General features: G+C 37.7%; 1 protein-coding gene and 1 non-coding gene across 22 annotated transcripts in view; both read right to left on the bottom strand.

Moving 5' to 3' along the window:
• The window catches only part of LOC106869304 (pleckstrin homology-like domain family B member 2), a 458,421-nt gene that overhangs the window by 304,951 nt on the left and 129,762 nt on the right, over nt 1-23,708 (bottom strand). The window lies entirely within an intron of this gene.
• LOC128251456 (U4 spliceosomal RNA) lies at nt 13,831-13,972 on the bottom strand. Its single transcript, XR_016242050.1, has one exon. It is a non-coding gene; the product is annotated as a U4 spliceosomal RNA (small nuclear RNA).

The raw sequence follows: 23,708 nt of genomic DNA, 5'->3' as shown, positions 1-23,708 counted from the left end.
ACTGACATGGTTCAAAATGAACTAAGTGTATATAGATGACTTAGCTAGCATTATTTTCTTAAGTTACTATAGGGATCTTGTTCAAAACGGGGGCACCAGCTTTCATTAATGTTTTATGTAGTGTCTTTGGTACCGAAAGGCTTTCAAACTTTGTATACTTATCTATTTTATGTTATAGAACAGAAAAAAAATTTTGTATTCGGATTTATTTCATGTAAAAAATTGTCTTATCTCGATAATTTCAACCAATCACTGACAAGTATTCAGCTGAATTAAAAGATCTAGTAGTCTCAATTTGAATTTCAAACCTAGGGTCAAGATAAGGTCAACCTCATAGCAGTTCTTATGGGCATACCAGGTTTCCAAATCTTCCACTCATATTCTTTGCACTCAAAAACTATAGTAACCTAAGAAAATAATGCTAGCTAAGCCTACATACACTTAGTTCATTTTGAACAATGTCAGTAGATGAACCTTGAATAAAGTTGCATAGACTAATAATCGGCTGAAAGTAATTAGATGCAAATACAATTGCGAGATGTTCATGCAGCAGAAATGTGTCGGATAAATTTAAAGCAAATATATTGTATAATTGACTATAGAAATAAAAAGAATATGCAGATGTACTAATCTCCATATTCATTGTAATCATCATATATATATATATATATATATATTAATAATAAAGTCCTTCCAGACTTAGAGTTACGTGGTGGTGGAATAGTATGGTAGACAAAGCCATTAGAGCAAACAAACAGGCTGGAAAACCTGGAAGGGTGGGGGTAGCAGGGAACTGTACCAGGTAGCCAAAAGGGAGGCTGGGCGGCAGGTATACATAGCCAAGGGCGAAGCGGAAAAGAAGAAGTTTGCCAATGTCTAGTGGCGTGAGGACCGTTGAATTGAGGTATTTCAGATTGCAACACAGTGTGTGAGAGAAAATTGTGATGTCACAGGAGAGAAATGTGTCCGCATGGATGATGGTGTACTTGCTTTTAATGATTCTGAAAAGAAAGAGGCTTGGAAAAGCCATTATGAAAGACTGCTGAACATGGAGAATGAATGGGAGGAGGAGAGCCTGCCAAATGTTGACCCAGTAGGGGGACCAGCTATCGGAATAGACAGCTCTCTGGTAGATAAAACAATTTAGGGTATGAAGCCAGGAAAAGCCCCCGGCCCATCAGGAATCACTGCTGAGATGCTTAAAACATCTGGCGGTGTGGGCAATGGCCTAGTCACCTGCATTGTAAACCAGGTAGTTCATGATGGAGTCATACCCAATGACTGGCGTAGCAGCACCATAGCCAACTGCTACAAGGGTAAAGGTGATGCTCTAGATAGAAATCAGGTGATGAAGGTCACAGAGAGGGTGATAGCCCATCTCATTAGGGAGAGAGTCTGCTTAGATGAGATGCAGTTTGGTTTTGTGCTGGGTAGAAACACCACTGCTGGAGAAATACTTAGCTAAAGATAACCCCTATACTTAGCTTTTGTGGACTTAGAGAAAGCCATTGACAGGGTCCCCCAATCCTTAATCTGGTGGGCAATGCGGAAACTGGAGATTGACGAATGGTTAATAAGGGCTGTACAGGCCCTATACAGAGAGGCCATTAGTAAGATTAGGATTGGCAATGAGTACAGTGAAGAATTCTGGGTAGAAGAAGGGGTTCACCAAGGTTCAGCTCTCAGTCCCCTTTCATCATAGTCCTCCACGCAATAACAGAGGAATTCAAGACGGGTTGCCCCTAGGAGCTCCTCTATGCTGATGACCTGGCCCTCATAGCAGAATCACTACTGAAACTAGAAAAGAAATTTCGGGTGTGGAAGCAAGGTTTAGAATCAAAAGGCCTTAGAGTCAATGTAGCAAAGACCAAAGTCCTAATAAGTAGGAAGGCAAACTCATCACACACACCCTCAGGTAGGTGGCCCTGCTTGATCCGTAGAAAAGGTGTAGGGAGAAACTCCATAAGATGTACCCAGTGTAAGCTATGGACATATAAGAAGTAAAGCAGCATCAAAGGAAGACTAATCGAGAAGATTTTTTGTGTGCGGCAGATGCACAGGGGTAATAAACACCACAAATACTCAGAAAACAGATTCCTTCACACTCCAGTGGGAGAAACTAGAAGTAGTTGATAGCTTATGCTACCTAGGTGACCAAGTTAGTAGTGGGGGTGGATGCTCAGAGAGTGTTACCATTAGAATAAGAATAGACTGGGCAAAGTTTAGAAAGCTTCAACCCCTACTGGTGACAAAGGGTCTTTCGCTCAGAGTAAAAGGTAGATTGTACGATGCATGTGTGTAAACTACCATGCTTCATGGCAGTTAAACATGAGCCGTGACTGCAGAGGACATGTGTAGGCTTGAAGGAAATGAAGCTAGCATGATCCGCTGGATGTGTAATGTCAGTGTGCTCACACGACCGAGTGTAAGCACCTTGAGAGAAATGTTGGACATAAGAAGCATCAGATGTGGCATGCAAGAGAGACGTTTGCACTGGTATGGTCATGTACTACAGATAGGTGAGGAGAGGTGTGAAGAAGTGCCACTCCCAAACAGTTGGAGGAATCCAGGGTAGAGATAGACCCAGGAAGACATGGGATGAGGTGGTCAAGCATGAAACTTCAAACGTTGGGCATCACAGAGGCAATGACGAAAGACCAAGACCTTTGGAGATATGCTGTGACGGTGAAGACCTGACAAATAAAGTGAGTTTGCAGCTGTATCCTACACCAGTTTTGCATAACCAGCCCCAGCCCATTCAAAAGTACCTTGGATCGTAGGGTGACCTGCTGTGCTGGAAGAAACCTATTGTGTCAAGTACACCAACATCAAAATAAAAATCAAATGGAAATTGTAGTTGTGATACCCATGCCAGTGGCATGTAAAAAGCATCATCCGAACATGGCTGATGCCAGCACTGCCTTGAGTGACTTCTGTGCCAGTGGCATGTAAAAAGCACCCACTACACTCATGGAGTGGTTGGTGTTAAGAAGGGCATCCAGCTGCAGAAACACTGCCAGAACAGACGGGAGCCTGGTACAGCTGCCTGGCTTCCCAGACTCCGGTTGAAGCGTCCAACCCATGCTAGCATGGAAAACGGACGTTAAATGATGATGATGATATATATATATATATATGTACGTGTGTGTGTGTGTGTGTGTGTGTGTGTGTGTGTGTGTGTGTGTGTAACTAATTAATACATAAAGTTATAGATAGCTGTGGCAAGAGTGTAGAAGTTTCAATGCTGATCCTCGGGTCATTCAGTGTCTATCCAGATTACATCTTCAAGCTACCCAGGGAGCCATTGTGTGATTGTTCAACCTGAAATAGCAGACAATTCTCCCCCAAATCTCAATCTACTGAATTAAAAAATGCAATGACAATGTAGTCCTGCATATACTTAAAAAAGACATGGTAGTCATAGCAATGTCTTTATTCAAGAGTTTGCTTAATGCAAGACTAAGAGAGTGCAGTGGTGGTAGGGTTATCAACAATGTCCCTTCTCTCTGTTACCCATTATCACTTCATGTGATCTCCTCCCCCACCCAGAATACCAGTAATAAAACTTTTTTTCTTAAATACCTCCCTTCTCTCACTCTCTATTTGTCTCTCACTCACCTATACCTCTTAACCATCTATACCACTCTCTCCCTCTCTGTCTTGTCTCCTTTACCCTCTACCTTCTCTCTGTTATTCTCTCCCCCTCATCCATCTACCAACACACTAACCAGGTGAAGAAAACAACAAAAATGTATTCACATCAAAACAAAAACTCCAAAATTTTTTTTGTATTGGTATTTTGGCAAGAAAATAAGAAACCTTAATAAAGACAGAAGAGGGAGACCTTTCTAGAGCCCTTAAGACATTGGAGGAGAAGATAAGATTAAATATAAATATCAAAGCAAGAGGGGGAGGAGTAAACCCTTAAGGATGAGAAGAAAAAAACTAAAAAAAAAAAAGCAAGATTAAACTAACAAAGTTGGCAGTTGGAGGGAAGGGTATTCTTAATTAGGTGTTGTAAGGAAACTGATGTTATAAGTAATAAAGCAACACACAAACATAAAATTTGCCTAAGGGTGGGATTGCAATATACTAATGTCTAAAACTCCACAACTTTGGTACTTACTTTTGAAATAAAGAGATTAGGGAACAAAAAATACCTGATTCCAGGGCTATGTCAGCACATATTGATATGGTAAATGTTTTCTTTCTATAATACCCAACCTAAGGTTCTGTTAATCCCATATTATATGTCAATAACCAAATCCCACAAGACAGTGTAGTTTAAGGCCCAATTGATAAAGTATAAAATAGGGTTTAAGATAGAGAAGAATGTAGGTAATTCAAATGTTTAATAAGGCTTTCATTTCTATGCAGGGTCTGTAGGAACCTCGTGATGGGCATTCAAAGTGCAAGAAATAGCAGTCAAATTGCCTTCAAATCATAGGCCACCATCTTTTAAAAGAGTGGTTACATTGGATTTTGTATTCCTAAACACCACTAAAATTGGGATGGCTTTTGCTAGAATGTCTTTGACCGTAGGTCTGGTGGATCTAGGCTTGACCTAGGGTTAATAAACAACAGCATTTTAAAACAACCAAACATCACTGAACTCTCTTATAACTATAAGGAATAATCTAGTGGCAGTAAACAGGTTAGAGAAATCCCACTTCTTTGATGGTGTGCAAATCCCTTCCAAGTAACATTACCATTTATCTGGTTCCTATAACTCAAAGATAATTGAAAAGAGACAAAACAAAACTTTTTACCCAAACACCTATTTTCATACAAATTTATTTCAAATGTAAAACTTAATACAGAGACAGAAAAAATCTATTTTATATTTCATTGAATCAAATATAATCTAAAAAGACTGTAATTGCATTTAATCACTTAAGTAAGAGGTTTCAGTGATTTAACTATATTTAATAAATAAAGTTAATTGTATGTGATCAATAAAAACATTTTTGTTGATGCAAAATGCAGGCTATTTCAGAAGGCTACATTTAAGGCTTGAAAGGCCATGGGTTTCCTGCCCCTGAGTTAATCTTTTGACAACTTGGACATCATTAAGTTTACATCCTGTTTCAGTAATTATGCTGTGCCCTCAAAACAAAATACATTACTTGCCTCAGTAAGTTTTGATAACAAGAGGCTGCACTTCTAATTTATAATCCACTAATTAGAAATGGGAAAGATAACCATTTCTAAAACTTAACTTACACAATATGCAGACATCCAAATATTTAAAACAAAAATTTTGTGTACCATTGTCCCACCCATGCCAGCATGGAAGGCAGACGTTAAACGATGATAATGATGATGATAATGATGATATGTGCACTCAATACTAACAGTGGTAAAACAAAGATGAGACAGTGGACTATGAACAATGGTCAAGGATTCAAGTCGTGATAGAGTCATTGTATTGCAGCATCTCAGAACAAGACATAACTCAGTTTTGTTTGACAAGAGAACTTTTTCATGATACTCAACCTGCTAGAAATAGCAACCAAGTATCTTTCAAATAACATTCTCACATTTTGAAAAATAAGACACATTGAATACTGAATTCCTAGAAATTCTTAAAAAGACAGGATGCTCCTGACAGGAATATTTGACTACAGATCAGTTGAATCAGAGTTAACTTGTGGTTAGACAACAACATAATTCTGCCTAGGATGATCACCGATTCCTCTTCTTCCAGTTCACAACTTAATGGTAGAAATTGTAAACTACAGTAAAAAAGTAAATACAAAAGTAATAAAAAAACTAGCTCCAATAGTGAAATGTCAAATTTTAGTAAAACTGAAAATTTCCCCACATGATGGAAGACATAGAAGAAAAGAACATGTTAACATAATAATATCAAGCCTTTCATTTTACCTCCAGTCATTTTTAGCCCTTTTGTTCAAATTTCTCTTGAAATATATTGCCTTTGTTTCAATTGATTTTGAAAATAATGATGTATTTAGTCAAATAAATTTGTCATTTTTAAACTGATCAATGAAACATAAGTTAACATGGAATTTTAATAAGAGTTTTTAAAACAGCAATTTTATATCAGAGAACCAAGGAGGTCATTCAAGTTGGTGTCAAAAGCATCAAACAGGAAGAAAATAAATATATGACAATAAAAGTTTCACCTCTTTCAAACAATAATTAGTTTTATTTTCATATCAATTTCACCTTGGCAAAAAATTTGAGGGAACCAACTCCAAATGATAATTTCTACTTCAGAAATTCCTGAAACCACATGCTATTTCCTAAAGCAAATTTTAATTGATAGAAATAATGAACCAATTCTTTTAGTACCCTCCCAAATAGTAATTTTCATAATTACTCTACTGTGGATATGTGAATATGACAACTGTCTCTTAAAACAGGAATATTTCTGCAAAAGAATGTATAATTATAAATTCCTAATTATATTTTGCTGTTTCTTATATAAATGGCTTTTTTTCTTCATAAGATGTTTTTTATTCCTTACCCCTAATAAAGTGTCATACACTTCCTGCTGCTTCACATTGCTACTCAGAATCATCCACAACTGACTTACAATCTCCTTTCAGAAATATACTTTTAGATATCACTCATTAAATTGCATAATCACCAAGCCTAAGAGCATGTGTTAAACATGATGGCCTTTGTGGACTGGGTAGAAGTAGAAACTAGATCTTTGTTGCCTGATAATTATTCCTAAAAAGCCTATTCAGAATGTAGGACAAAGTAAATGGATAAAGGGGTCAATATATATTATTAAATCAACTTTGTTGGCAAAGTTCAAAAGCAAAGTTTGTGTACAGAAATTTATAGAAAAACGTCATCCACATTGTGTGTGTGTGTGCGCATGTGTGCGTGTACGTGTATGTTATGTTTAAAAAAAAAACCCTTTGAGTAATACAGGTGAGAAGTTACACAAAATATGTAAGGTGATATCAAAAACAAAGAGAAAAAAAATATTGTATCACCTTACATAGATTGTTTAATGTTTCAACATCTTAGAAAAGATGCTCCTTTTCAAATATAAATAAAGTAATCCTGGACAGCCACTGACAACACTCTTCTTCCAACCTTGAGATAATTTTCTTTCTTATATTTGATAAGTGGAATCTCTAAAAATATTATAAGATCATTAAACAACTTATGTTTTCATTAGACAGATCTATGGATGAATAGATTAGATAGAGTAGATGGAGGGACAGGGTGGATGAATGGATGGGTAGAGAATAGAAGATAGAGTGGATGGATGGATGGATAGATAGAGGAGATAAACAGAATGGATGTATGGATAGACAGAGTAGATGGGTGGATAGACTGGAGTAGATGGGTGGATAGACTGAGTAGATGGGTGGATAGACTGGAGAAGATGGGTGGATAGACTGGAGAAGATGGGTGGATAGACTGGAGTAGATGGGTGGATAGACTGCGTAGATGGGTGGATAGACTGAGTAGATAGCTAGGTGGATGGAGTAGATACATGATAGGTAGAGTAGATGGATGGATGGGTTTAGGTAGATTATTACATAGCATAGCCCAGTTAAATAAAAATCCTAAGAGTAAGAACAGAGATAGAAATTGTCAAAATGAATACATAGTTTTTGAGAAAAAAAAACAAAGCTTGATAGAAAGCTTGCACTGTTTTAGTTGCAAAACCTTTCAACATTGTTCATAACATTAGGACAAACACATACATAAATTTGAAAAGTTAAATCAGTTCAGTATGTGTAGACAAAGTGAAGAGGAAATAAGCAACATCTCTTACCATATGGACTCATAAGCTTCTTTTTCATTGGTTGAGATAATAAGATCCCTAAGGTGGGCTGATTTGACTCTTTGAAACAAGTGGTAATCACAACTCTAATGAGGTCCTGATTTTGAATCTCTTTAGACTTGTGAGTGATTAACTCTAGTGAAAAACATTTTACAGAATATATGAAGCTGAGATGTCTAAATACTGACATGAGTTGGAAGCAGCTTGTAGGACACATATTTGACATCTCTGACTGACTAACAGTTCCAGACCTATGAGTTATGACCCAAAATATACTGCAGTATAATTCTAAATGGGTTGTGAAGAAAAAAATCTTTTACATTTGAAATATCCACAAATATGTTGAGGGTTACATCACGTCATTTATATAATATAGCAGTTATTTTAGTTAATACACTCAAATTGCTACTGAAGGAGCTGAAGAGGGAAAGCAGGAAACTATGGAGAATCAAAACTTAGAAGTGGTACTGATTATGGTTGGTACACTGGGAGCAGTTAATAAAAGGTTGGGTGCATGACTTGAGAAGCTAGGAATTACCATCAGGATGCGAGTGTTACAGAAAACAGCCTTGTTAGGAATAGGAAGGATTCTAAGAAGGGTGTTAAAAGAGAAGGAATGGCCCAAAGGACCTTTGGACATTAGATATGGCTCAATCATTTGGTACAGTGTCAGTATTAATATCTGCTAGAATAAAAGTGTTGTGGATAATAATAATAATAATAATAATAATAATAATAATCCTTTCTACTATAGGCACAAGGCCTGAAATTCTGGGAGAGGGGACTAGTCGATTATATCAATCCCAGTGTTTCATTGGTACTTAATTGACCCTGAAAGGATGAAAGGTAAAGTTGACCTCGGCAGAATATGAACTCAGAATATAAAGACGGACGAAATACTGTTAAGCATTTTGCCTGGTGTACTAACAATTCTGCCAGCTTCCCGTCTTAATAATCCTTTCTGCTATGGGTACAAGGCCTGAAATTTTGGGGGAGGGGGGCTAGTTGATTTCATCAACCCCAATGCGTAATTGGTACTTATTTCATCGACCCCCAAAAGGATGAAAGGCAAAGTCAACCTTGGTAGAATTTGAACTCAGAATATAAAGACTGACAAAATACTGCTAAACATCTTGCCCTGCAAGCTAAAATTCTGCCCACTCACTGCCTTAATAATAATAATAATAATAATAATAATAATAATAATAATAATAATAATAATAATCCTTTCTACTAAAGGCACAAAGCCTGAAATTTGGTGGGAGGGAACTAGTTGATTACATTGATCCCAGTGATTCACTGTTACTTAATTTATCAATCCCAAAAGTATGAAAGGCAAAGTCAACCTCAGCGGAATTTGAACTCAGAATGTAGCAATGGGTGAAATACTGCTAAGCATTTCGACCAGCGTGCTAACGATTCTGCCAGCTCACTGCTTTAATAATAATAATAATAACAGCTTCTAATTCTGACACAAAGACAGTGATTTTGAAGGGAATGAATTACTTGATGCCATCAACTCATTACTTGACTGGTATTTTATTTTATCAACCCTGGAAGGAAGAACGGCAAAGTTAACCCTGAAGGCATTTGAATTCAGAACATAAAGCACAGGATTTCAAGAGTTAGTAGTTGCCTCTGTAACCATCACCATGACTTTTCTCTCTCTGCCTCTCTAATATTTCAACATAAAACTGTATACATTGTACGGAGTAGTAAGAGTAGTGAAGAAAATGTAAGATTCCAGTGATAAAGCTGTCAGTCACCACATATCATCATTTACTGTGGTACAGTAATATAAAACTAAATACACTTGAAAAGATATTTCAGAAGATATTTTAATACACTCCTTCCAGACTAAAGAGCATTTCTCTTCTTCAATCATAAAAAAAAAATAGAATTCTGTGTGTGGTGTGTGCCTGTGCATATATATATTGGTTGCATGTGTATGTGTGCTGTGTATGTATTGTTGTATATGTGGATGCCTGTGCATATGGTGTGTGAGATAATGCATGTGCACCCTGGTTTTAAATCTATGTTTTGATATCAGCATAGGCTGGACAGATCTTCTTGTATCAAATCTTCCTGGTTCATTCTGTTGTTTCCAATATTACTGTTTTCTTTGAGAATATTTGGCTAGAATGTTTTTAGCACTTTGTACCGTACCTATTGTTAATATTACTGCACCAGAATAAGGCAGCAAGCTGGCAGAATTGTTGGCATGCTGGCAAAATGCTTAGTGGCATTTTGTCCGCCTTTATGTTCTGAGTTCAAACTGACTTTGCCTTTCATCCTTTCAGGGTCAATAAAATAAGTACCAGTTGAACACGAGGGTCGATGTAATTGACTTCATCCCTCCCCAAAATTGCTGAACTTGAGCCAAAATTTGAAAGCTGGCAGAATTGTTACCATTCCGGGCAAAATGCTTAGCAGCATTTCATCCACCTACATAAGTCTGAGTTCAAATTCTGCCAAGGCTGATTTTACCCTTCAACCTTTTAGGGCTGATAAAATAAATATCAGTTCTTCACTAAGGCTGATGTAATTGACGTAGCCCACCCTTGAGATTGCTGGCCTTGTGCCAAACATTGAACCAATATTACTACACCAGAATGGACCAGGTATGTTTATGATGAAACCAAAACTACAACTACCTTTACAGTGCTTTCACTGTCTCCTCAAAGCTACAGACTGTACAAGCAAATTAATCACACACCAACACAAAATTAGTGCACCCAAGAAATTAGAAATTAGCCTATCGAATATAAATTTCTAAGGGGCTTTTTAAAAGTCAATATTTGATTGCAGTTTTATGATAGTAAAGATAGTAGTCTGTGGCAGGGAATATTTCTTGATCCCTATTCCTAACAGAACTGAGACATCATCATCATGTCACATTTCTGTTAGGGATAAGGATCAAGGGATATTCCCTGCTACATAACAAAATACCAGCTATAAATTTGAACTCATGACCCATGAACAAGCAGTTCAACATCTTAGAGACTGAGTCAGCTGGTGATATAGAGCCTTCTCAATTTTATCCCAATTTGCGTCCTCTTCAGCAAGTCAACATATTAAGGACAACAAGGGTTTATTTACCACTAGCAGAAATACCCGGCTTTGCCCGGGTTAAAGAGAATAATGAAATCTAAAAACGCTGTCTAGACTACGCAACTCTCAACTGTTAGTAGCTACGATACCATATTTCTACATTAATAACTCTCCAATCCATGCCAGCATGGAACATAGACATTAAGTGGAATGCCAGTCTCTCATCTAGGAGGGCCTTGAAATCAATGTTACCAACTGGGGACTATGTGTGTCGTAGTGATAATAAAAAGACCCAAAGGAGGTCTGCAACGAAATAATTTTACTCAACACTTTGCAAGTGAATCAGTGGAGGCAAAGATGCGTCTCATTTACTTGACAATTTATGCACCACATTGCAGAAATCACAATGTAAGTATATCTGAAAGGGTAGTCTTACACTGTTGTACCGTTGAATTACAAATAATGCTCATCTGTTATGTTCGGGTTAAAATTTCATCAACATCAAAAATATATGAATTTTCATGGGAGTTATGGCCATTATACATAGAGCATGTGTTTGTGTGTGATGGGTGTATATATGTATAGATATCTGTATGCATGTATATATATATGTGAGATGCAGTTTGGGTTCGTGCCAGGTAAAAGCACTACTGATGCCTTATTTCTAGTGAGACAGTTGCAGGAGAAATACCTAGCTAAGGATAAACCTCTGTACCTGGCTTTCGTTGACATGGAGAAAGCCTTTGACAGGAAACTTGGGATAGAAGAATGGTTAGTGAGAGCTGTGCGAGCCATGTACAGAGATGCTGCCAGTAAGGTGAGGGTTGGAAATGAGTACAGCAATGAATTCCGGGTAGAGGTAGGGGTCCACCAAGGTTCCGTCCTCAGCCCCCTCTTATTTATCATAGTCCTCCAGGCAATCACAGAGGAGTTCAAGACAGGTTGCCCCTGGGGGGTCCTCTATGCTGATGACCTTGCCCTAATTGCGGAGTCACTATCAGAACTAGAGGAGAAGTTTCAGGTGTGGAAGCAAGGTCTAGAACTGAAGGGCCTTAGAGTCAACCTAGCTAAAACCAAAATCCTAATAAGTAGGAAGGTAGATAAAACACAAACCCCTTCAGGTAGATGGCCCTGCTCAGTATGTAGAAAAGGAGTAGGTAGTAACTCTATAAGATGTACCCGGTGCAAGCTATGGACACATAAGAGGTGCAGCAACATCAAAGGCAGGTTAACTAGCAAGTTAGTTTTTGTTTGTGGCAGATGTTCAGGTGCAATAAAGACTGTAAACAAACAGGAAACAACTTCTATCTCATTCCAGGGTGAAAAACTAGAGGTAGTCGATAGCTTCCGCTATCTGGGCGACCAAGTTAGTAGTGGGGGTGGGTGCACTGAAAGTGTAGCTGCTAGAATAAGAATAGCCTGGGCAAAGTTTAGAGAGCTCTTACCCCTGCTTGCGACAAAGGGACTCTCACTCAGAGTAAAAGGCAGACTGTATGATGCATGCGTACGAACAGCCATGCTACATGGCAGTGAAACATGGGCTGTAACTGCTGAGGACATACGTAAGCTCGCAAGGAATGAAGCCAGTATGCTCCGTTGGATGTGTAATGTCAATGTGAATACCCGTCAGAGTGTAAGTATCTTGAGAGAAAAGCTGAACATTAGAAGCATCAGTTGTGGCGTGCAAGAGAGACGATTGCGCTGGTATGGACATGTGGTGAGAATGGATGAGGATAGCTGCGTGAAAAAGTGCCACACCCTAACAGTTGAGGGAACCCGTGGAAGAGGTAGGCCCAGGAAGACCTGGGCTGAGGTGGTGAGGCAAGACCTTCGTACATTGGGCCTCACCGAGGCGATGACTACTGACCGAGACCTTTGGAAATGTGCTGTGCGTGAGAAGACCCGGCAAGCCAAGTAAGATCGTTGCCAGTGCCCCTGGACTGGTTCTTGTGCGGGTGGCACATGAGATGCACCATTTTGAGCGTGGCCGTTGCCAGTACCGCCTGACTGGCTCCCGTAGGATTTTCGAGCGAGATCGTTGCCAGTGCCCCTGGACTGGCTTGTGCGGGTGGCACATAAAAGACACCATTTCGAGCGTGGCCGTTTTCGTGCGGGTGACACGTAAAAGCACCCACTACACTCTCTGAGTGGTTGGCGTTAGGAAGGGCATCCAGCTGTAGAAACTCTGCCAAATTAGACTGGAGCCTGGTGTTGCCATCCGGTTTCACCAGTCCTCAGTCAAATCGTCCAACCCATGCTAGCATGGAAAGCGGACGTTAAACGATGATGATGATGATGATGATGATGATATGTGTACATATTACATGTACATATATATATATATATATATATATATATATATATATATATATATATACACATCTACACATGTGTATACATATACATGTATGCATATAGATCTATATCTATATATATATATCTATGCATATACGTGTACATATACATGTATATGTATACATATACATCTCTTTCTCTCTCTCTGAAAGTATCTGTCATTACAGTATCGAAATGTGATTGTTTCAGTTAGTGGAATAACGTGTACATATACATCTATATGTATACATATACATCTCTCTCTCTCTCTTTCTGAAAATATCTGTCATTACAGTATCGAAATGTGATTGTTTCAGTTAGTAGAATAGTTTCATTTTTAAAGTGAAAGTATTTGACATGAGTGTTTTTGTTTCACTTTTGACACGTAATACTTAAATAGTGGAGGAGATATTATGTTGCCGTGGGCTTGAACTCTGCAAGAAGTTAAAATTTTTTTTGACTAAAACACAACTGGAACCCTAAGTAAGGCATCTGTAAAATTTGAATGAAATTGGTTGCGTAGTTCTCGAGTTTTAGGGATTCACACAGACAGACAGACAGACAGACAAACAGACACACATTCTCATTTTTATATATATAGATGACAAGCTGGACTAAACAAGCTTACTTTTTCAAGCCAAAGAGGGAGTCTCTACATGTGGTTCAACCTGATAGAAATAGCAGCCAAATATGAGGTGCAATCAAAATGCTCCAAAATGTTTAAAACTTTCCTGTAGGATAATAGTTTTCAACTAGCAATAACCATACCTTAGATTTACCTCATTGGCCATGGTACCGCCTCTGTGCACACAACATAAAATAATATGGACAAGACACACTTATGCTCTGCAACAAACACAAACATAAAGGAACATATCCGTATACGTGCAGCAACATCAAAGGCAGGTTAACTAGCAAGTTAGTTTTTGTTTGTGGCAGATGTTCAGGTGCAATAAAGACTGTAAACAAACAGGAAACAACTTCTATCTCATTCCAGGGTGAAAAACTAGAGGTAGTCGATAGCTTCCGCTATCTGGGCGACCAAGTTAGTAGTGGGGGTGGGTGCGCTGAAAGTATAGCTGCTAAAATAAGAATAGCCTGGGCAAAGTTTAGAGAGCTCTTACCCCTGCTGGCGACAAAGGGACTCTCACTCAGAGTAAAAGGCAGACTGTATGACGCATGTGTACAAACAGCCATGCTACATGGCAGTGAAACATGGGCTGTAACTGCTGAGGACATACGTAAGCTCGCAAGGAATGAAGCCAGTATGCTCCGTTGGATGTGTAATGTCAATGTGAATACCCGTCAGAGTGTAAGTATCTTGAGAGAAAAGCTGAACATTAGAAGCATCAGTTGTGGTGTGCAAGAGAGACGATTGCGCTGGTATGGACATGTGGTGAGAATGGATGAGGATAGCTGCGTGAAAAAGTGCCACACCCTAACAGTTGAGGGAACCCGTGGAAGAGGTAGGCCCAGGAAGACCTGGTCTGAGGTGGTGAGGCAAGACTTTCGTACATTGGGCCTCACCGAGGCGATGACTACTGACCGAGACCTTTGGAAATGTGATGTGCGTGAGAAGACCCGGCAAGCCAAGTAAGATCGTTGCCAGTGCCCCTGGACTGGCTCTTGTGCGGGTGGCACATGAGATGCACCATTTTGAGCGTGGCCGTTGCCAGTACCGCCTGACTGGCTCCCGTAGGATTTTCGAGTGAGATCGTTGCCAGTGCCCCTGGACTGGCTTGTGCGGGTGGCACATAAAAGACACCATTTCGAGCGTGGCCGTTTTCGTGCGGGTGACACGTAAAAGCACCCATTACACTCTCTGAGTGGTTGGCGTTAGGAAGGGCATCCAGCTGTAGAAACTCTGCCAAATTAGATTGGAGCCTGGTGTTGCCATCTGGTTTCACCAGTCCTCAGTCAAATCGTCCAACCCATGCTAGCATGGAAGGCGGACGTTAAACGATGATGATGACAACAAAGAACACACACAATACAGTAAACAAAGACATAAAAACAAATCTGTCAAATTTAGCAGTTGTTTAACTAACTCAGCTATCTCATTTAATTTTTAGAATAAGTGGCTGAGTACTCCACAGACATATGTACTTTTAATTTGATTTTTAGGTTGAATCAATATGACACATTGTAGGACAAAGGTGGATGTTTGATGTTTAAACCAAATGTTTACTATAGGCTAGTGTTTTTTTACCTAAAGCAAAAAATATGGTAAACAACTACTAGTCTAAAATGCCAAATAATGGAACTGAACCTGAGACCTTATGATTGGAGACTTCCCCAATTCAATGGTACAAATTTCTTTCTTTAAAGTGATCTAAATCAAAACCCTCTATCAAACTTTCATCCTGATTTATGTCACAAACATTAACCTAATAATGACAAAGTTAGTTTATTAAATTCTTCATTTATTATAAAAATGAATTGAAACAATAGTAGTGTATTTCAACAGGAATACAGTCATGAAAAGGTTGCAATATTCTTAACCATCCAGACATACCTACATCCACCAGTACAACAGGAAAATATACAATAGAATACAGGATTTAGAGGTTAAGTCATCAGATATAGGTATGGTGGTGTATCATACAATAGAATATAAACTGCAAATCAGGAGTCAGCAACAAATGATTCAACAAGATGTTTTCTGTAGACTTCAGACCTTTTCTTAAAGTTTTCTGGATTTGGAACAGTTGATGGCTTTTGTGTCATAATTTGTTTAATTTTTACTTACATAGGTATTACCAATGATGGAAGTTGAAGGATTATCATCATCATCATTTTAATATCAGTTTTTTCATGCTTGTAATGATTGGGTGAAATGTGTTGATGCAGATTTTCAACAGCCAGATGCCTTCTTTGTTCCCAGCCTTTAACTGTTTCCAAGTAAAGGAATATTTTCCCATGGTCAGACAGGTTTACACAGAACATTAGAAACAAACAACACGAACTGTAAACAGTGGCACTTGTTTACAACTGTCGTGTAGTGTCAGCATAAGGAAACACAAATCACAAGTTTGCATGCATGCACACACAAACAAACACATGCATGAGTGAGTGTATGCACAAATACACAATGATGGCCTTCTTTCAGTTACCATCCACCAAATCTATTCATAAGACTGGAGATATAGTAGAAATCATTTATCCAAATTGTCACAAAGTGGGACTTGCATAGGTTGTGGAGGAATTTAACTGTCTTAGGAACACATTTCTTACTGAAATACATAGCCAATAAGATTCAATAACCAACAATTTGAAGGGATTAAGTCAAGTAATTAATTTATCCATCTTACATTCTGGTGTTTGGAATATAAAATGTTGTCACAGAGAAATTATGATGGAAAGTTTTCATTTAAATATGAACATTTTTAGAAAATAAAAATGGAGGTTATCTATAATAGACCAACTGGGATTGAACTCAGATAGGTTGATATGAAAAGGATTAAGAAAGGTGACTAAGTGGTTAAGAAGTTTACCTTATAGCTATGGTTTCTCCAATGCCTTGAGGGTGAAATTTGGTAAACAAACCTCAAATGTCTTGTAACTCTCTGAAAGGGTGTAACCCAATGTTAGATGACATTCTACAAACAGAGGTCAATAAAATAAGCACCAAACTAAATACTTGGGGAGTCACTATTATCGAGTAAAACCTTTGAAAGTGGTGTCCAGGCATGGTTATAATCCAATTTTGGATTTTGGAAATACTGGGACTAATAGACAGAATAAAAGAATGGTATTTGATCAGCAGACACATAAGGATGAGGAGAACAATAACAAAACAAACAAAAAAAACGGGTTAATGGATGAGACAGTAGTGTAGTGGGGGGGGGGGGGATACTCCATTTTTGGCAACACTTTCATAGGGTTGACACATTTGGGTCTGCTGTATGAATCTGTACAGCGGGGCATGGGACAAAGGGAAAGTAACAAACTTAAGTGCTGCCATAGATGGCACAAACTCTAGCTATGCCACTGGGATGTTTATAACCAACTCAAATGATATAGACTTAATGAGTACAGTATATGAATACAGAAGAGTACAGTGTATGAATATGTACCAAGAGGATAGTGTAAATACTATATGTACAATACATTTACATTATGTATATCTTTCACCAATGCACATCTGTGAAGGGTGTAAATGTCAATATGAAACTGAAAAACTGGTGATACAACTGTGAATAGCTCTGACAGTCATGAACAGTTCAGACAAGGGTAAAACCCAGAGTAGACTATCACTGTTTGATATAGTAAATATATTTATCCACTCAATGAAATACATAGAATTGCCAATATATTTTAATTACTTCAAAAATCTTATATTATTACATATATATGTGTGTGGATATGTAGTCGAGAAATTCGCTTCCAAACCACATAATTTGGGCCAACTGTGTGGTACTTGGACAAGTGTCTTCTATTACAGCCCTAAGCTGACCAAAGCCTTGTGAGTGGATTTGTAAACAAAAGCTGAAAGAGGCCCATCATGTATACACATGTGTGTGTGTGTGTGTGTGACAGAGAGTGTTAGTGTCACCTTGCCTTGACATTACACGATAGCTATAAACAAATGTCACCTTCGTACAAGCAATGTCCTTTGTTTCTAATGATTGGGAACATATCTGGCCAAAGGGAAATATTACCTTATTTGGTGAGGGTTGGTGACAGGAATGACATCTGGCTGTGAAAAATCTGCTTCAATGAATTCTGTTCAAAGCTTGCAAACTTGGAAAAGAGTTAAAACAATGATGATGATGATAATGTCAATATCATATTGATCATCATCAGTATTGTCATTTTACATCCATTTTTCCATGCTGTCATGGGCTGGACAGAGGTCATTATGGTTTGAGTCAGTTCTTATTATTATTCCTGTCTTGAATGGATCATGGACCACATCTTTCTCATACATTGCATTTACAACATGATTTCTCTGATTGGATACTGCCCCAAACATCAACCACTTTAAAGAATGTACTGAGAGTATTTTATTACAGCACTAACATCACAAGGGTTACCTTGTACCCTGTAAGACTAAAGACTCCTCTCTCCCATTTGTCATCACCTTTGTTGAGTTCACTGACAGAGATCACAAGCAATGCCTTCTTCATATATAGCTTTAAAAAAAAACATTAAAAAATGGTACTGAATTATATTCTGAGACTTACCAACAGTTACAGAAATTCTTGGAAAGGACTTATCAGATAGGATGCTTTAGAAGGTGACACAAACAAACCCTAAAACACAAACTATTTGTGATCAACTGATTTTCAACTAATGCTATGTGTTAAGTGTTTCAGTATTCTGCAGATATGTGTCTCTTTAATGTAATCTTGAACTACATCAGTGGGCCATAAAGAGACAGAGCTGGACCTTCTAATTACAGGAAAGAGAGAGAGGTGGGGAGGAGGAACTTATCCCTGAAGTAGATTGATAGTTTATTGATCCTGAAAAAAAAAAAAAATGAAAAGCAAAACTGACCATGGTAAGATTTAGACTCAGAATGAAGAAGCAAAATAAAAACTGCAAGGGATACAATGATGCTTTTAACAATTCTAACAATTCACTACCTTCATTTAACAGTGTTGGCTATATATGTGTTTGTGTCTCTATATGAATGTCTGTATGTGTGTGTTTGCTTGCATATATATGTGTGTAAATGTGTGTGCTTGTCTGTGTCTATGGGTATTTGTGTCTGTGGATGCACACATTATCAAATCAGGTTTATGTTATTGTCCACTGTAAAGTAAAGTTCTGCCCTAATTCCTTCTTAAATGAAAACACACACACACACCTACTCTTACACATACAGATATAGATGTGTGTGTGTGTGTGTGTGTGTGTGTGTGTGCATGCATGTTTTTCTAGTAACATTACCAGTGACTCCAACAGAGTTGCAGTCACAAGAGGTTTAGATATGGCCCCAGGCTGAGAAGAATAAACATATCTTCTTTGTTTTTTAATTCTCAAAATGTAATGGGTGACAGAAAATAGCATCATAGGCAGGGGAGGGATGTAAAGAAGAAAGTTAGAATAAGCCATAGGTCTGACTGAGTGGAATAACAACAACAAGTAAATATTTCAAATACAAACCAAAACATAGCAAAATGTCTATGTTAGTGGGGTATCATCTAATGTAAAGTCTTCTCACAACAAACTTTGGATTGTCATAGAATAAAGAAAGTGTATGTAAAGAAATATATATATATATATGTGTGTGTGTGTGTGTGTGTGTGTGTGTGTGTGTGTGTGTGTGTGTGTGTGTGTGTGTGTGTGTGTATATACATATTATATATAGATACATACTTACAAGGTGAGCAAAAGATATGTATATACACACACACACACATACACCTACGTAATGAAAATAAAATTGGCACAGCAGCAAACTTCAACAATGGCAACCATCTGACTATTAAAACTATGTTAACCACCCACTCGTCTTAGTTGTTTGTTTTTCTTTATTCATATGTTGTCTTCCCTTCGGAAATGTGACTGCAATGAAGCAAAATGTGCAATAATAGACCCAGTGACTGAAGATTAACCATAAAATATATCAAAAGAGCTTCTTGGGACTAAGCTGGCTTTGGTCAGGAATCAAAGTCTTAGAAATTAAATGCTGAACTACATAAGCAAAACACAATTATTTTTTAAATGTTCTACTGTATATAGATGCCAATATTTGTGTGTTTATGTATGTAAGAGTGTGTGTGTGTGTGTACACATACTCATACAAACAAAAACACACTTGTACACACTCGTACACACACAAACATATGAATGTATTTATGCCCCTTAAGTGTGTATGTACATAAATGTAGGAGTAAAAGAGCACTTCCTCTACTTCCTGTTTAATCTTCTTTCCTCAAAATTTATAACAGAAGCTCATAGGATTGACTGACTCCTCCACCCCCTCGACAACTACCATCCACCATAAAATAGGTTCTTCAAACGAACTTATTTCATGTTAAGAATAGCTGGGTTTTCAATTAACCCTCTCTGACATAAACACATAAAAGTCTGTTCTACATTTTAGCAACCAAATATGGCAAGATTTGGACTTGGGCTGTAAAGGGCTGCAACTATACACCAATAATATGAGATAAACTGAAAAACTTGCCAAGCAGCACAGACAACATGTAATAAAGAAACATATTATGTAACATGTAAAAATAATAAATCACTATAGTAACAAATAGATATCTGAATCAAACGAAATAAAATATAGAAATTCATGAATTTACAAAAACTCATATGAGATCCACTGACAGTTTCAGATTTCATAACAATAACACGTCTTGTTTCTAGCATTTAGTTTCAAGGAGATATTGTTGTTATTGCTATTAGCAATACTAATAAAATTTAGTAACAAGACTAATAACATGAAAAATATAGTTTCAAATACTTTATTGATTAATTAGGCTTCTTCCTAAAGATATTCATATTGGATAATGTAGTACAAGACACACAACACTGTAAAAAAAATGACAAGGCAGTCACATCTGGACTGATCTTGATCAATCGCTGTTGATAAGAAGTTAAACCACTAAAGCAACAAAATGGGCAGTATTTGATGTGAAAATACTGTGGGAATTGATGCAGAGGTATTCATGCATTTCCCCAAATTTAATTACCAACTGTGTACAAGCACCCTAATTGGGAATTGAAATAATGCCGAAAGTTACATTTTATAAAAACTTACAAGTCAAAAGAAAGCACATCAAAGATGATAGAAATAATAAATGGAGAAAATGTTGACACCATCATCATTTTACATGCGTTTGTTGCAGGTACAGCTGCATGGTTGAGAAGTAAGCTTCTCAACCATGTGGTTTTGGGTTCATTCACTCTGCACAACACCTTGGTCAAGTGTTTTCCACTATAAAACTGGGCTGACTAAAGATTTGTGAGTGGATCTTGAAGGTGGAAACTGAAGGAAGCCCATAGGATATGCGTATGTGTGCATATGTATGTGTTTCTATCCTTGTCATGACACTAGGTGGTGGTTGTAAACGGCTATAAATGTCACACAAGTGATGTTCATTTCCAGTTTTCCATTAAAGAAAAACATGTCAGATATGCATTGTGTGCAAAAGAGATCTAGATGGAGAAGTAGATGCCGTTGTAGCAGAAAAGACTATCTGTGAGTTAAAGCCATTGTTTTATGAGCTGAGTCACCTCATTTAGGATGTGATTCTGAACGTTTTTGTTTCACAATAACAGTTTCTGACCAGATATATTAGCAGAGTTCCACTCTACATTATACATGTGTATCAGTATGTGAATATACTCTACTCTATACATTGTAATTGAGTACAGTATCTGAATGTACACCAGTAGTAGATGATAAGAACTGAAGTATTTTAAGGTCTTGAAGAGTCTTTGTGAAGTAGTTTTGGTAATGTTTTTATCACGTGGAGTTACCATGAGAGATCAAACATTGTAATAAGCACAATTTATAGAGACTTTGAGAGTCTTAAAGGAAATATGCTATAACACATTTTTTTGATAGGTTTAGTGGGTGTACTTCAGTGCCATTAAAGAAAAGTTATTTTTCATCTCCCCATTGAAGACTATTTTCAAAACTTTTATTCATTAATGCAGTAAATTAAAGATGCCATCCAATCAAAGGAAGAGGCTAACAAAGCTTTGTGCTTGCAGTGCACTGAGGTATAAGTTGCAGCAGAGACCGAAAAAACATTCAAGGTTAAATTATGGGAAGACTTTGGGATTAAGCTAGACTGACTTTAGGTGAGAAATAAAGCATTCTGGCAGACTAACTGCCAACTTTGAAACAAGCCCTGTTCCATACCAACCATTAAGAACTCAGCTGAGGTTCTTCTCAACACAGTGAAGAGCAGCCTTAGGAGGTGGAGAGAATATTTTACTTATCTCCTAAATCCAGTTACAATGCAATTCTCTGGTGGATGTAAGGTGCATCTAGGGGTAAAACTAACTTCATAGAGGCTGAAGTCATAGGAGCAATTAAAGTGCTCAAATGTAGCAAAGCCACCTGGGAAGAAGAAATTTAGCAGATGTTAAAAGCAAATTTGCTATCTTCGATCCAGTTTTTGTGCCTATCCTTACCTATAGTCGTGAACGTTGGGTAATGATAACAAATACAAGCAGCTGGAATGGGATTCCTCCAAAGGATCTCTAGAGTAGCGTTACTTGACGTAGTGTGTAGCTTGAAGATCATAGAGTCTCTCCGGGTTGAGCCCCTCTGCATTGAGAAGTTACAGCTTCAATACAGCACACATGATTAAAATGTCTCAAGAATCACAAGACAGACCTAGAAGTAGACCAAGAAAGAGATGGTTATAATATCCATAGTCTCAGTTAGTCATACTTGGGAATCCAGTCAGAAAGTGTAATGACAATTGCTTCTAATAGGACCCTATGGAGAAGGTGCCTGATGACTCTACCTCCACAACCCTCTCAGGAACAGTAGGCAGAAAACAATAGATGGATGGATAGATAAATGCAAGGAAGGTTTAACATGTATGGATGATGCTTGCCAACAGATGCCAAGGAAAATGAAGGCTGGTGTCATCTGCATATATGTATGTTGTTAAAAGTGGCAGTGAGAAAGTTTTTAATGTATAACCATAAGAGCATGGAAGACAAAACAAACCTTGAGGCACACCACGCTTAAAAGCATGTGGATTAGAGAACACATATTGCAATGAAGACCACTGAAAAGAAATCTTTGATCTAAGAGATGTGATTTTAGTGGAACTCAGGAACTGGGTAAACAGCTTAGGAGGTTCTCATACCAAACGTGGTTGAATGTTAACCATTTTTTATTTGTTTTTTTCTTTTTATTGGGTTCAGATGGGAGTGCATTGGTCTCACTGAAGTTTTCAAATGTAAAGGATATCACTGATGAGTGACACTGGAGAGTAAGGACATCAGTGGTGAGTGATACAGGTGTAAGGACATCAGTGGTGAGTGACACAGGAGAGTAAGGACATCAGTGGTGAGTCACACAGGAGAGCAAGGACAACAATGGTGACACAGGGGAACAATTCACCAGTAAATATGGCTCTAATGAATCTAGATCAGTGATCACTGAGAAAGAAAGGCGATTAAAGATCATGACACTGATTATTTATAACTGCCTCCGTTAACCCTAGATTAGTTGTGCTGAGCAGAACAATGTATTTCCATACTGATCATTCATCTTATACCAAGGACTTTATAGTCAAATATTTCATTTCTTTTTTAAGACGTGATTTGAGAGAGATTCAGGTGTTATTTCTGCTAAGTTGATCCACAGCATTGACTCACATTTGAGATGTTTTAAGTAATGTTGACAGCTTTAACATGTGATAATCATTATTATTCTTTTTTAATAACTTACTTAAATAGCTACAAGTATATTGGTACATACACATACATCAATGTGTATATTTGTGTATGCACACTCATGTGATGAATAGATGGAAAGGAAGTCAATATAGAAGAAAAAGATAATGGAAACAGAGAAAAAGTGAGAGAGATGAAAGAGGGAGATAGGTGTGGTGCATAT

Source organism: Octopus bimaculoides, chromosome 5, assembly GCF_046866305.1.
Source record: "Octopus bimaculoides isolate indiv1 chromosome 5, ASM4686630v1, whole genome shotgun sequence".
NCBI lineage: Eukaryota > Metazoa > Mollusca > Cephalopoda > Octopoda > Octopodidae > Octopus > Octopus bimaculoides.
Note: the sequence above shows the minus strand (reverse complement) of the source record. Positions and strands in the feature narration are given on the sequence as shown.